Source organism: Bufo gargarizans, chromosome 9 (genome assembly GCF_014858855.1).
Source record: "Bufo gargarizans isolate SCDJY-AF-19 chromosome 9, ASM1485885v1, whole genome shotgun sequence".
In the NCBI taxonomy this organism is placed as follows: domain Eukaryota; kingdom Metazoa; phylum Chordata; class Amphibia; order Anura; family Bufonidae; genus Bufo; species Bufo gargarizans.
The window spans coordinates 89024335-89037878 of record NC_058088.1 but is presented as its reverse complement, the minus strand read 5'-3'; positions in this window follow the sequence as shown (position 1 = coordinate 89037878).

Genomic DNA, 13544 nt, shown 5'->3' with positions numbered 1-13544 from the left:
TATAGGTGAAAGATCTGGACTGCAGACTGGCCATTTCAGTACCCGGATCCTTCTCCTACGCAGCCATGATGTTGTGATTGATGCAGAATGTGGTCTGGCATTATCTTGTTGAAAAATGCAGGGTCTTACCTGAAAGAGATGACGTCTGGATGGGAGCATATGTTGTTCTAGAACCTGAATATATTTTTCTGCATTGATGGTGCCTTTCCAGACATGCAAGCTGCCCATGCCACACGCACTCATGCAACCCCATAACATCAGAGATGCAGGCTTCTGAACTGAGCGTTGATAACAACTTGGGTTGTCCTTGTCCTCTTTGGTCTAGATGACATGGCGTCCCAGATTTCCAAAAAGAACTTTGAATCGTGACTCGTCTGACCACAGAACAGTCTTCCATTTTGCCACACTCCATTTTAAATGATCCCTGGCCCAGTGAAAACGGCGATGGCACGGTGGATTGTGTTCACTAACAATGGTTTCTGGAAGTAATCCTGTGCCCATTCTGTGACTTCCTTTACAGTAGCATTCCTGTTTGTGGTGCAATGTCGTTTAAGGGCCCGGAGATCACGGGCATCCAGTATGGTTTTACGGCCTTGACCCTTAAGCACAGAGATTGTTCCAGATTCTCTGAATCTTCGGATGATGTTATGCACAGTTGATGATGATAGATGCAAAGTCTTTGCAATTTTTCACTGGGTAACACCTTTCTGATATTGCTCCATTATCTTTCTGCACAACATTGTGGGAATTGGTGATCCTCTACCCATCTTGGCTTCTGAGAGACACTGCCACTCTGAGAAGCTCTTTTTATACCCAATCATGTTGCCAATTGACCTAATTATTGTTAATTGGTCTTCCAGCTCTTCATTATGCTCAAATTTACTTTTTCCAGACTCTTATTGCTACTTGTCCCAACTTTTTGGGGATTTGTTGACACCGTGAAAATTTTAATCAACGTATTTTTCCTTTAAAATTATACATTTACTCAGATTAAACGTTTGATCTGTCATCTACGTTCTATTACAAATAAAATATAGACATTTGCCATCTCCACATCATTGCATTCAGTTTTTATTCATAATTTGCTTAGTGTCCCCAATTTTTTGGAATCCGGTTTGTATTATTGTTTTTAGCTCCATGTATCTCTACCCACAGTGACTCCACATGTTCATGTCCCTCACTTATATCTTCACGGAGTGTGGGCTTTAGACAGGACTTTACATAAAGGCAGACACCTCCCCCTCTCCAGTTTTGACAATGCTTTCTAAACGGACTGTAACCTTGTAAATTAACTGCCCAGTCATAGCTATCATCCAGCCATGTCTCAGTTATTCCCACTATGTCATAGTCCTCCTCACACATCACTAATTCCAGTTCACCAGTTTTATTAGTCAGGCTTCTGGCATTAGTATACATACATTTGAGAGGTTTATGTATATTTTTTACCCTACACCTTTCCTTCTGAACTGTTCTAGTCCCTCCTTCTATTCCTCCCCCAGTCCCACTACCTTGCCCCCGGTCTCTATCTGCACTATCTTCTCCTCCTATAACATAATTTTCCTCCCCCCCAGTCCCTAGTTTAAACACTCCTCCTACCTTCTATCCATCTTCTTCCACAACACAGCTGCCCCTTCCCCTTTGAGGTGCAGCCTGTCCCTACGATAGAGCCTGTAGCCGATAGAGAAGTCAGCCCAGTTGTCCAGAAACCCAAACCCCTCCTTCCTACACCAGTTCTTGAGCCACTTGTTAATCTCCCTAATCTCCCGCTGCCTTTCTTGTGTGGCCCATGGTACAGGTAGTATTTCGGAAAATACTACCTTTGAGGTCCTTGCCCTAAGCTTTTGACCTAAATCTCTGAAATCATTTTTAAGGACTCTCCACCTACCCCTAACTTTGTCATTGGTTCTGATATGGACCATGACCGCTGGATCTTCTCCAGCCCCTCCCAGTAATCTGTCAACCCGATGCACCAAAATTATAAAGAGATAAATACTCATCAGTTATATTTCAGAATTACAGAGAGTTTGTCACCTGGAACATTCTTTCTTGTAGGGATTTCACTTAATGATGTGTTGCTTTAGACAGGAGAAAAACTGCTATCTATATGCAAATGGGAGGCTAAGTGCACTGACGTTGGGTCTTAGTAATTCTGTGCACCCTTGCTTCTTCTGCTTCCTCTTCCAGCCCCTTCCTCTTCTTCCTTATTGACAGAGTCAATCTTCCCAGACCCAGTAAATCAAGTAGTAGATGGATTAATAATATGTTTTCTACATTATGAAGCAACAAATTGGCCAGTTAAAGCTATCATTGAATGTTATAGCACATCTGTGACAACCCCAAGACCAGGTTCGGAGCACTGCTATATAAGCACTGATACAGTATAAAGAAGAAAATTGAAGGTAAGTGGGGCACTATTCAAAGGGAAATAAAATGTATTCACAAAACAATAAACAATTCCAGACTAGGCACAATGCATTTCATGGATGTAACACCCACCTTCTCAGGTGCAAACACTGAAACAGAGTAAGCACTACAGACCCTTTATTTTATGAATTATGGTGGTCCAAGCAAGAATACCCCTCCACTGATCAGAAAGTGACTGCATATCATAGGGAAATTATGTCACTTTACCAGCAGAAACATGCCTGGCTAGGCTGAATGTGCAAGTCTATTTCAGGTCTATGCAAGTCTATTGGAGAAAAATAGAGAGAGTAGTATGACAATTCCCCAAATCTCTGGTAATAGCCTATCTCCTGAGAAAATAATCAGGTATATTGAAATACAACATGCCCAATCCATGCTTCCACCAATATACAGTATGCCATCAAAAGAATGCTGTCACCTCCATACATATTAGATGATTAATTTATTCCTGCCAAACTCAACAGAATTATCCAAATTGAATCTAATAATAATAATAGGTGCCAATTCTTGGTCTATACAGATCACTTTACTGCAGTTACCTGCTTATCTATACACAGAGATATCATTACAGGCAAGAGTAGAATGACAGATAAGATAGGATACATCATGGAGGCAAATGACCCACTCTTCCTCCCTCATATTGTGATTAAGCTAAATAAAAACACTGACAACTTTTTCTTAATGGAATAGAAATGGCCGAAGTGCTTTATTAAGGGTAACCAAGATTAAAACCAATAAATAATTTAATAAATTAATTAATAATCAAAACCATAACCATAACAATAAATACCAATTAAAAACCATCCATATAGACCAAGATCCACTCAGCATCAGCTGAGCGATACAGCCCCTCTAATAAAGCACAGCGACAGATAGCACAAAATTAAAGGGGTGGGAGGGCAGGCGCTGTCCAGATCCGCGGCGACTGCCCTGAGGTAGCAGCGAACCTGGGGATATAAAGGGGACAAATTTCCCGCCTTGCAGGCAGGGGCAAATCACAGAGCCGGAATTCTCCCCCAGCAACAGGGCAGCAACCAATTAGAAGCTCCTCTCCAGTTGCCATACAGAATTTCCAATATCAACAAAACCAGCTCCAGCCGGATTCTTCTTCTTTGAGGTAAATTACCTGTAAAATAAGAGCGGGAAAAAGCAAGGGGGGGGCAGAAAACATATACTGCATAGTAACTGACCTAAAATATGGGGGTCATTGCCCCCATGAGTCCCCCAAGCTAATCGCTCTGGTGGGCCCTCACATGGAGGCAAATGACCCACTCTTCCTCCCTCATATTGTGATTAAGCTAAATAAAAACACTGACAACTTTTTCTTAATGGAATAGAAATGGCCGAAGTGCTTTATTAAGGGTAACCAAGATTAAAACCAATAAATAATTTAATTAATTAATTAATAATCAAAACCATAACCATAACAATAAATACCAATTAAAAACCATCCATATAGACCAAGATCCACTCAGCATCAGCTGAGCGATACAGCCCCACAAGCCAAGCCTAGCATAGGCGAGGCCCCCCAAAGCACCGCAGCCATTTCTCTATTATATTTTGAAGACCTAAATTAAAAACATCAATCCCAACATCAGAAAGATGGACATTGTCCGCTCTGTAGAGTCCAGGCACAAAGCCCTCCAGATCTATATGTCTATAACTAAACCCACCCACCAAAGGAAGAAATTTCTCTAACGCCCTATTCACCCGTTTGCGTATTTTCTCAAGAAAAATACCTTCCTTACCTGACCATATGAGACGAGGGACTATTTCAGAAAAAAACCAGAGTAGTAAAAGGAAGCATACATTGCAACAACGACAAATCCCTCTTCATAACCCATAATAATTCACACGTTTTCAGTCTCCCTATGTCATTACCACCCAGGTGAAGCACAAGAAGATTGGGAACCGGCCATTTCAATAAAAGTTTAAGAATTTCTGACAGTACACGCTTCCAACCCAACCCTCTAACACCCCACCAAAAAACATGCAGGTCAGCTGAATCAAATGATAGGTTCTCAGAATATATTCTCTTCTCCGCTCGCTTCTGAGCCCAAAAAATAAAGGAGTGGCCCACAATCCAGACCACAATATGACTACCTGCAAAAACAGAAAAACATTCAGACTGATAAAATTAAATCTGGCCTAACATATAGCTTAAGCCGATGAGAGTCCCAACGCCCAATTCTCCTGACAATTGACTCATCCAACCCTGCCTGTGCCGCCTCAGTAGCGGCACCAATTCTAAAGGAGTGAGAAGATATCTTACAAGAGCCAAGATTCAAAAAAGACAGACATTTCTTCAATACTGAATTGAATTGGAATTTAGTGAGCGGAGAACAATCTCTATGAACTAAAAATGGGCCGCTCAGCGCCGGGCGAACCTCCAGCCAAGACCTTACTACACTAACTGGACATAATTCCGAACCTTCCCAAACATTCAATTTAATTAGTCTACCTCTCCCGTATTGATCAGTCTTTGACCTTCTAAGAAAAATTTCCACTACATCACCTTTTAAAGATACATCAGAAAAATCCAAACCAGAACACACTCTACGACTGGCCGCAACTAATTCGCCAATTCTTAAAGCTGCAAAGAATGCTAACACGAAAGTAGTACGGAAAAGCAAAGACTCAAAAGTATCAAAACAAACTTTAGGCAGTGTGTTACATAGCGATCCCAATAAAGGAATAGAAATTGGCCTCCTACTATCCATGTTCGGCAGGCCTCTCCTATAACCCTTAAGCATCTGCTTAACTTGAAAATGAGATGACAATGGCTGGTTACCATATAATTTTTGAAAAAAGGAAACCCCTGATACCATCCTAGCGATCGATGAAGGGGACTTTTTAAATAAACTAGCAACAAAAAGCAACCCATAACTCAACTCATTAACATTAACACTACCTGCAACTGAATTAACAAAATTCAACCAATCCTGCCATGCAGCAGCATATGCTGCCCATGTTCTTGGGGCCAGAGAGTGCTTAATAGAATCACAAATTAGTCCCATATCAAATCCCAAAGATGACGAGGGCACGGATTCCCTTCCATCTCCGCTTCCGGCGCTACTTCCCGGAACTTCAAAAACTGAAAACGAGATAATGCATCAGCTACAACATTTGACAAACCTACTATATATTTGGCTTTAATCCATATATTATACTGCATACAAAAAAGAACCAAATGCCTCAATAGTTTAACTACTACATCGGATTTTGAAGAAAGAGTATTGATAGCAAAACAAACCCCTTTATTATCTGAATGTAACAATATCCTTTTATTCCTATAATCACAACCCCATAACACAATTGCAACAATTACTGGAAAAAGTTCCAATAAAACGACATTTCTTGTGAGACCATTGCACACCCATGATGACGGCCACTTTTCCGCTGACCACTTTCCACTCCAAAATGCCCCATAGCCACAGCTTCCAGCTGCGTCTGTAAACAGGCCCAAGGCATCTGATTCCACAAATTCTTCCTGCCAACAGCTAGAGCCATTGAAGTCCTGCAAAAATTCCAGCCAGACAGACATATCTTCTTTCAGACATCTTGTCAATCTAATATGAGAATTTGGACACACTAAACCCCTAGTGGAAAAATAAAGACGCCTACAAAAAACCCTCCCTATAGGAATAACTCTACTAGCAAAATTCAAATATCCTAATAAAGACTGCATTTCCCTCAAACTACACTTCCTCTTACCTAACAAAGAAATTAATAAAGACCTGATTTTAACTATCTTCTCTACTGGCAGCCTAAACACCATATTCTCAGCATCAATGACAATCCCTAAAAATTCTAAACATAAACAAGGAAGAACTGTTTTCTCTGCTGCTGCAGGAATACCAAAGCAAGAACAAATGTCTAAAAATCTGACTAACAATTCAGAACATAGATTAGAATCAGGAAATCCAATAAACAAGAAGTCATCTAAATAATGTAAAACACCCCCCCTTTTAATATCAAACTCAACAACCCACTGAAAGAACGATGAAAAGGCTTCAAAATAATAACAAGACAGAGAAAAACCCATTGGGAGACATTTATCAAAATAAAAATAACCATCAAAATGAAAACCTAAGGAATTAAAACCTGAAGGCAAAACTGGCAATAAACGGAAAGCTGACTTAATGTCCGCCTTTGCTAATAATGCTCCCTTACCAAAAGACCGCAACAGCGCCAACGCATTATCAAAAGAGGCACAGACAACTGAGGCTTTTGACTTATCCACCATGTCATTTAAAGAGCTTTTTTCAGGATACGACAGGTGATTGATAATTCTAAAATCCCCAGGCTCTTTCTTTGGCACAACGCCCAAAGGAGAAAGCCTAAAGTTCTCAAAAGGAGGTTCTAAAAAGGGGCCAGCAATTCTATCCAAATCAAGCTCTTTCTGCAACTTATTCCTAACTACCTCTTTATGTAAGGAAACTGATTTCAGATTTTCAACCCAGCAGCAACCAACACCCAAGAACTGTGGCACCTGAAACCCTTTAAAAAGCATCTCAGCTTTCTGATGATCTGGATAATGGACGAGCCATGGTTGCATTTCTGCTAACCTCACAGGACTCAATGCTTTTAGAAACGAGCTCCCTGGTATTTGGTTGCTGCTGGCCAGATAGGGAGTTCCTTTTGAAACAGCGAGACATGGGATGGGTACCTCCACAAAAGGAACACTCATGCTTAAAACGACAGTTACTTGCCCATTTACAAGTGGCCTCGTTAAAGGCAAAATACACCCCTTTTCTCATAGTGGTTTGTGAAGGATTAGATGACCTAACTGGAACCGATTTCTGGGGTAACATCAAATTCACCCATAGGCCAATATCCTTCACCCCCCACTTAAGAGACGGGTGTACCGCTAGCTTTTGACGGAATGTCTCCTCATACTGAAACCAAGCCATCCCGCCAAAATTTCGGTATGCTTCTATAATTATATCCAGATGCTAAAAAAGTCCTGAACAAAGCTCAGGATGCTTTTCACCCAGTACTGCAGAATAAATACAAAAGGCTTGCAGCCAGTTATTAAAAGACCTGGGAAGAAAACGCTTTCTTTCCTCATCCACTCTGTCTTCCTTCTTAACAACCTGATCTTTGAAGACGGTAATAATGACATTAACTCTACATATTCCATTCTCCAAATTCGCTCTTTGATAATATTACTTAAATGAAAACCAAGCGGTGAAACCTCACAAGCTAAAGCTTCCTTAAAACAAATTTCCTTCACACCAGTACCTTTTTCAACATTAGGTAACCCACTGCCACTCTCAATACTAGGCAGACTGACCTGATCAGACTTAGAGCTCCAGACATCTGAAGCTGAATTAACCTTTCGCCTGCCAGTAGTTTCCACTAGCAGCTTAACCAGACCAGCTACCAACGCTGAGTCAGACACAGACAAAACATTGAGAATCTCACCAACAGGGTGTCCCTCCTGGGCTGGTCCAGAGGCTGCAGCTGACTGTAGAGAAGATTTACTTGAGGGGCCTGGAGCCAGCTCAACCACATGAGGTGGGAGCCTCTCAACAGGTAGCCTTAAATCCTCCTGCTGAAAACCTTGTGAAGCGCAAGCCCGCGCTGATACTCCTTCACTGGCAGCTTGCTGATGACGTCTCACCGGCACCGCCGCTTGTTGATGACGTGGCTCTGGAATCGTCGCTTGCCGATGACGCTGCCCCCTGCTGGTACTGGGACCTGCTGTACAGAGCGGAACGCCGCTCTGTCCTCTTGACTCGACGCTCCTGGAGGACCTTCGGCTCTGGCCGGAGGCCACAGTCTCTGCTCTGCTGCTGCGCCGGCGTCCAGCCTTCGGAGGGGGAGGAGTATAAGCGCTCCTGGTTTTACGAGCTCTTTTGCGAGGCAGCGCAGACAACTCCTCCCCCTGACACTGGTCAACAGATGGCTCCTCTGTACACAGCTCTGGGATGGCTCCTCCGTCTTCCGGCTCCCTCCTTTTTTCAGCCGACATCAGGAGCGGCGGCGACGGCGACCTCTGAGGCGATGGCGGCGGTAGGCGAGACGGCGGCATCATCAGGCAGGTTCTCAGCCATTCTTCTCCGCTGGCAGACTCCGCTCTCCCGATCAGCTGGCGCAGTAAATCCTCCATCCTGGTGCGCTGTCCAGATCCGCGGCGACTGCCCTGAGGTAGCAGCGAACCTGGGGATATAAAGGGGACAAATTTCCCGCCTTGCAGGCAGGGGCAAATCACAGAGCCGGAATTCTCCCCCAGCAACAGGGCAGCAACCAATTAGAAGCTCCTCTCCAGTTGCCATACAGAATTTCCAATATCAACAAAACCAGCTCCAGCCGGATTCTTCTTCTTTGAGGTAAATTACCTGTAAAATAAGAGCGGGAAAAAGCAAGGGGGGGGCAGAAAACATATACTGCATAGTAACTGACCTAAAATATGGGGGTCATTGCCCCCATGAGTCCCCCAAGCTAATCGCTCTGGTGGGCCCTCACATTCGCAATAGGTGAATGTCACAGTTTATCTATTCTTTCCTTGTACAATGACCTCTGCACAGGTCACAGAGCATGCCTAGAAAACTCTCCCATATAAGTCAATGTGGCCCCCTTCAGTCCATTGTGTCTATGGCCCATCGGAAAGCAATTTCCTTAATGCTTTCTTAATGCTGCTGAACATCCCAGGCAAGATGGCAGCCCCCATAATTATGTTGAGGAACTAGAATAAAAAAAATCTGCAATCAGAATATAAAAAGAGATTAGAAAAAGGAACACATTTTTGGTGACACATTTCCTTTAATGCATGTACAACAATCCCATGCTTGCCTTAAAACACAAGTAATGCCTGCTTAACCATTTACTGGCTGAGGCAGGTCAACATCTTGGATGAGTGGGCATTTCTTTTGTCTCAAGAGGGACCAAGAAGGTGAGACCAGTGGCTTACCAGCTAAGCATCAGAACTGAAGAGACAGGTGAAAGGGGAATGGTAAGGTGAATATTCCTTATTTAAGTATTCTGGAGTTCTGTATTTTTTAAATAAGTGGATGGACAACCCCTTTAAACAGAACTGCCTCTAATCAGGGTTCTGCTAGACAGAACTGAGACATCATACATTAGGGTCTGTTCACACTAGAGTCATGACTTTTTTTTCAAAAGGGGGCCTTGACAGCTGTTCCAGATTTGTTTTCAAAAAGTTACCAATGAATGGATCATGTTGATCATTCCATCACGTTTCTCTGGCTTTTTGATGACTGCAACTTCTGCTATTCTTCCTGTCAGAAAAAACTGAACCTTTGATGGACACTGAAAAAAGATGACATTTTGTTATACATTCAAATATTAATTGCATACTTTAAGACATTGGAAGACCTTTATCCAAAGGAAAATAACTGTGCATGTGACTAAAATTATCTTATTACAGGTACATTATATACAAATTGCTAACAAAATTGTCTTTCCTGTAGCAACCATATAAAGAAATCTATATTTCAGTTTAGGATAATTGTACATTACTAAAATTGAATAAACCTGGTTAAAACTTTTTAACTTTCTGTATATTAATCAAATGGACAATTGGAAATGGTGGGTCGAAAAAGTTACTAAAATACCTGGATGAGTGCATGGATGAGTTACTTCCTATTATCTGACAAGGTCTCCATTATCTGATGTCTATATGTCAAAATGAGCCATTCTTTTTTTCTACAAACTTGCTTCGATGTCTGATCTCAACATATGTTAACAGCTCTCTATTCTAACCCAGATTAATAGACCAAGGAATCAAATCCCTGCTGGTAACGAGATTTATCCTGCTCACGTAGCCATTTTAGGACTTTTTTTTTGATGCTGTCATCAGACTGGAACTATAAGCCTCCAAGGTGTTTTCAGTTTCAGAGAAAGATCAAAATTAGATGGTGTATAGTCAGGGCTATAGACAGGCTGCTTCAAGATAATGCAGTCCCAACTTTTCAAAATGTTCACAAGGTCACTAGTACAATGCAGCCAGGCGTTATTTTGCAAACACCCTAGGACCGTAATTCATGCTTCACACTCACTTTTTGATATTATCTAGTAATAAATGGGCAATGGAATATTAATACTGAGACTATTAATGATTAACCTGTTCATTAATGATGCAGTAGTTGGACTTTATAGTACTTTCTCTGCTTTTGCAGTTTACAGAAAGCTCTGAACGGCTTTGGATACTATACTGTTCAGAATGTGTTTTCGCTACCTGGCTAAATCAGCAGCAAAATGTTAAATGAGGTTCAAAGTTAAAAGGTTGAGATAGCGCTGGCCTTCTCGCAGCTCACCAAGCGGAGCATTGTACTTTTTATAGCAGCTGTGCTTGGTATCGCACTTAGCACTATTCACTTCTATGGAGCTGAGCTGCTCCTAGTCCACGTGACCGATGAACATGTTGTTATTAGCTACTACGAACGCTGCTGCCTTCTCAAACAGCTGATCGGCAGGGATTCCGGGTGTCAGACCCCCACCGAGTAGATACTGATGACCTATTCTGAGGAAAGCCTACAAATGGTATTGTAGAGCAGCACACTCAGACCTCTATGACCTCACCGGAATACACCAGCCGAACCACGACCACAGATCCTCAGTGGTTCACCGAATAGCACTAAATAAAAGGTGACGGCAGCATCTCTAGTATATTCCTTTTATTGGACAAACCTTACAGAATGCGTGCAGTAAAAGCCAGACAGCTACGTTTTGGCTACATCTTAGCCTTTATCAAGCCTGGTACAGACTGATATCCATATTCCTATATAGTGCATAAAACTTCTCCCATGTTATTGGTGAACCAATCTCCTCACTTCGCAGGAACCTACCTGCCTGGAAAGTAGTGGTGCACGGGTTCACAGAGGCAGTGGCGGTATCAGGCAGTCAGCATGGAGTGTTGGGGAGAAAATGGCATACTCGGCGGTGTGACAATTTTTTGTTAGGCAGCCAGAGTAGTGAACATGGCCATTTGCCAAATTTGTGGGCAGAAGGTGAAGCGTGGTCATGGTGCCATGTTGGCACCACGGCACTGCATCAACACATGCAGTGTCACCATAAAGTGACCTGGGAGAACTGTGACCAATGTCGTGATCCAGTCTGCCGCAGCAACCGCTGCATCACCCAGTGGCACGCACCAGATTTCATGCAGTCAAGGCCCCACCACCTCAGCCGAAAGGGAGCTGTCTCTCCTTTCCATCATCTGCTGGTCCTGATGCTCCTCCTACTCCTCGTTAGTCATTTCGTCAGCAATCGATCACCTAAGCGATTGCCAAGCGGCAACAGTATGCATGCACTTATCTAATGGTGCAGAAGCTGAACATGCTCCTGGCCAAGTTGCTGGTTCTGCAGTCCCTCCCTTTCCAAGTGGTGGACTCTGGACCTTTCAGATAACTGATGGCTTGTGCCGAGCCGAGCTGGAGAGTCTCAAGCCGTCATTTGTTTGTGAAAAAGGCAGTACTAGCCCTGCACATGTATGTAAAACAGAAGGTGGGCCAGTCCTTGAACCAGTAGGTGTCTGCCAAAGTGCATGGCAGTACCGGGGTGTGGAACTGTAACTATGGTCAGTAACTGAGTTCAAATGAGTTAAACCACGGCACTCAAGATCATGAATGTAGGTATATTCTTTATTCCATCCCCCCCCCCCCCCAAAAACAGAGCCATTGGGCAATTATCTTGAGTGCCGTGGTTTAACTCATTTGACGTCTATGCCCTTCATACCACTGAGCACCACCTACGACAACAGGAGTGCCGATCAATCAACTTACTCAGTAACTGAGTTCACACTTGAGTTATATAGTCAGTTTTGGCCCCGTAATTGACCAAATGAGTGAAGTGTGAAGTGATTCTAAGAGCAACGCCTGTAATATGGTGTGTCATACTGACTCACAGTATTGTTTCACTGTCACAGCAGACTCCTTATGCGTGTTACAACGCTGTTCTACACCACTATACAGGATCTCTGCAGCCAGGAAATAGCTGTTTTTTAATGCGATTTGCCACAAATAAATTCAGATTGAATCAAATCTTTTTGGAAAAGTCGGCGAACCGACCAAATTGAATTTTTAAGAAATTCGCTCATCTCTAATGGGACCAACACAGATGCCTTCAGCTGCCAAGTCCACCTGCAATAAGATAGCCAGCTTCATATAGTAGGTACAAATCTGCTGACAGATGACCTTTAAAGAGGACCCTTCACCACTCATGACATGCCTGTTTTAATAGCTACATGCATTCCCCATGTAACAGCAATTCTGGAGCATCTATTCCTATGGCTATAAGTTGTGCCATTCCTGCTTTTTTTTTCAACTAGAAGTTATGAATAAGTGTTAATGTTATAGATTACTGTCTACAATAGAGAAGAATTTGAGTGTTAATATCTATAAAATAAATGATTACATATAATGCAAGTCTACTGCACCAAAAGTTAGCAATATATTGACAAGTATTAGGAAATAATTTGGATTCCCCTAATGAGTCCTGGAGAATAACAGCATTTGCTTGCTCACTTTTGGGCATCAATTCATAGAAAAAATATAAAACACAGGGGGAAAGTTCTAAGAAGGGAAACAAATTAACAAGAGGTACAGTATGGAAGATCTCAGAAATGAAGAAAAGTCAAAAGTGAATACTAAATGAATTTACCATAGATAAGAGAAGGCTGATGGGCGATATCATAGCTTTATATTTGTAGATGTTAATGTCCCTGATGCAATCTGAAGTGTTTTAACCATAGTTATTATTTTTGCTAATTACTAATTTAATTTCATCACTTGCATAGGGAACGCCTTTAAGTCTGAAATCCCTGATCAGGATGCCAGCAATAGAGATACATTTTATTGAATAACTTAGTGGCTATACAAATTTTTCACTTACATGCAATTACTGTACAAAAGTATTCAGATCTAGGTGCAGGTTTGAAAACTGTAGAATAATTTCCGTGGGACTGTTGTTGATTAAATGTAACTATTTTTGTATATTTTTTTTTTATAAAATCAAATGACTATTTAAAAAATAAAAAAATAAAAAAACATCAGGACCATTCAGATGTATAGTAATATGTGCAATCAGTGCCTAATGCAAAAAGCAAATTGAAAACCTTTACTTTTGTCCACTCACACAACATGCATCCTCTTGCT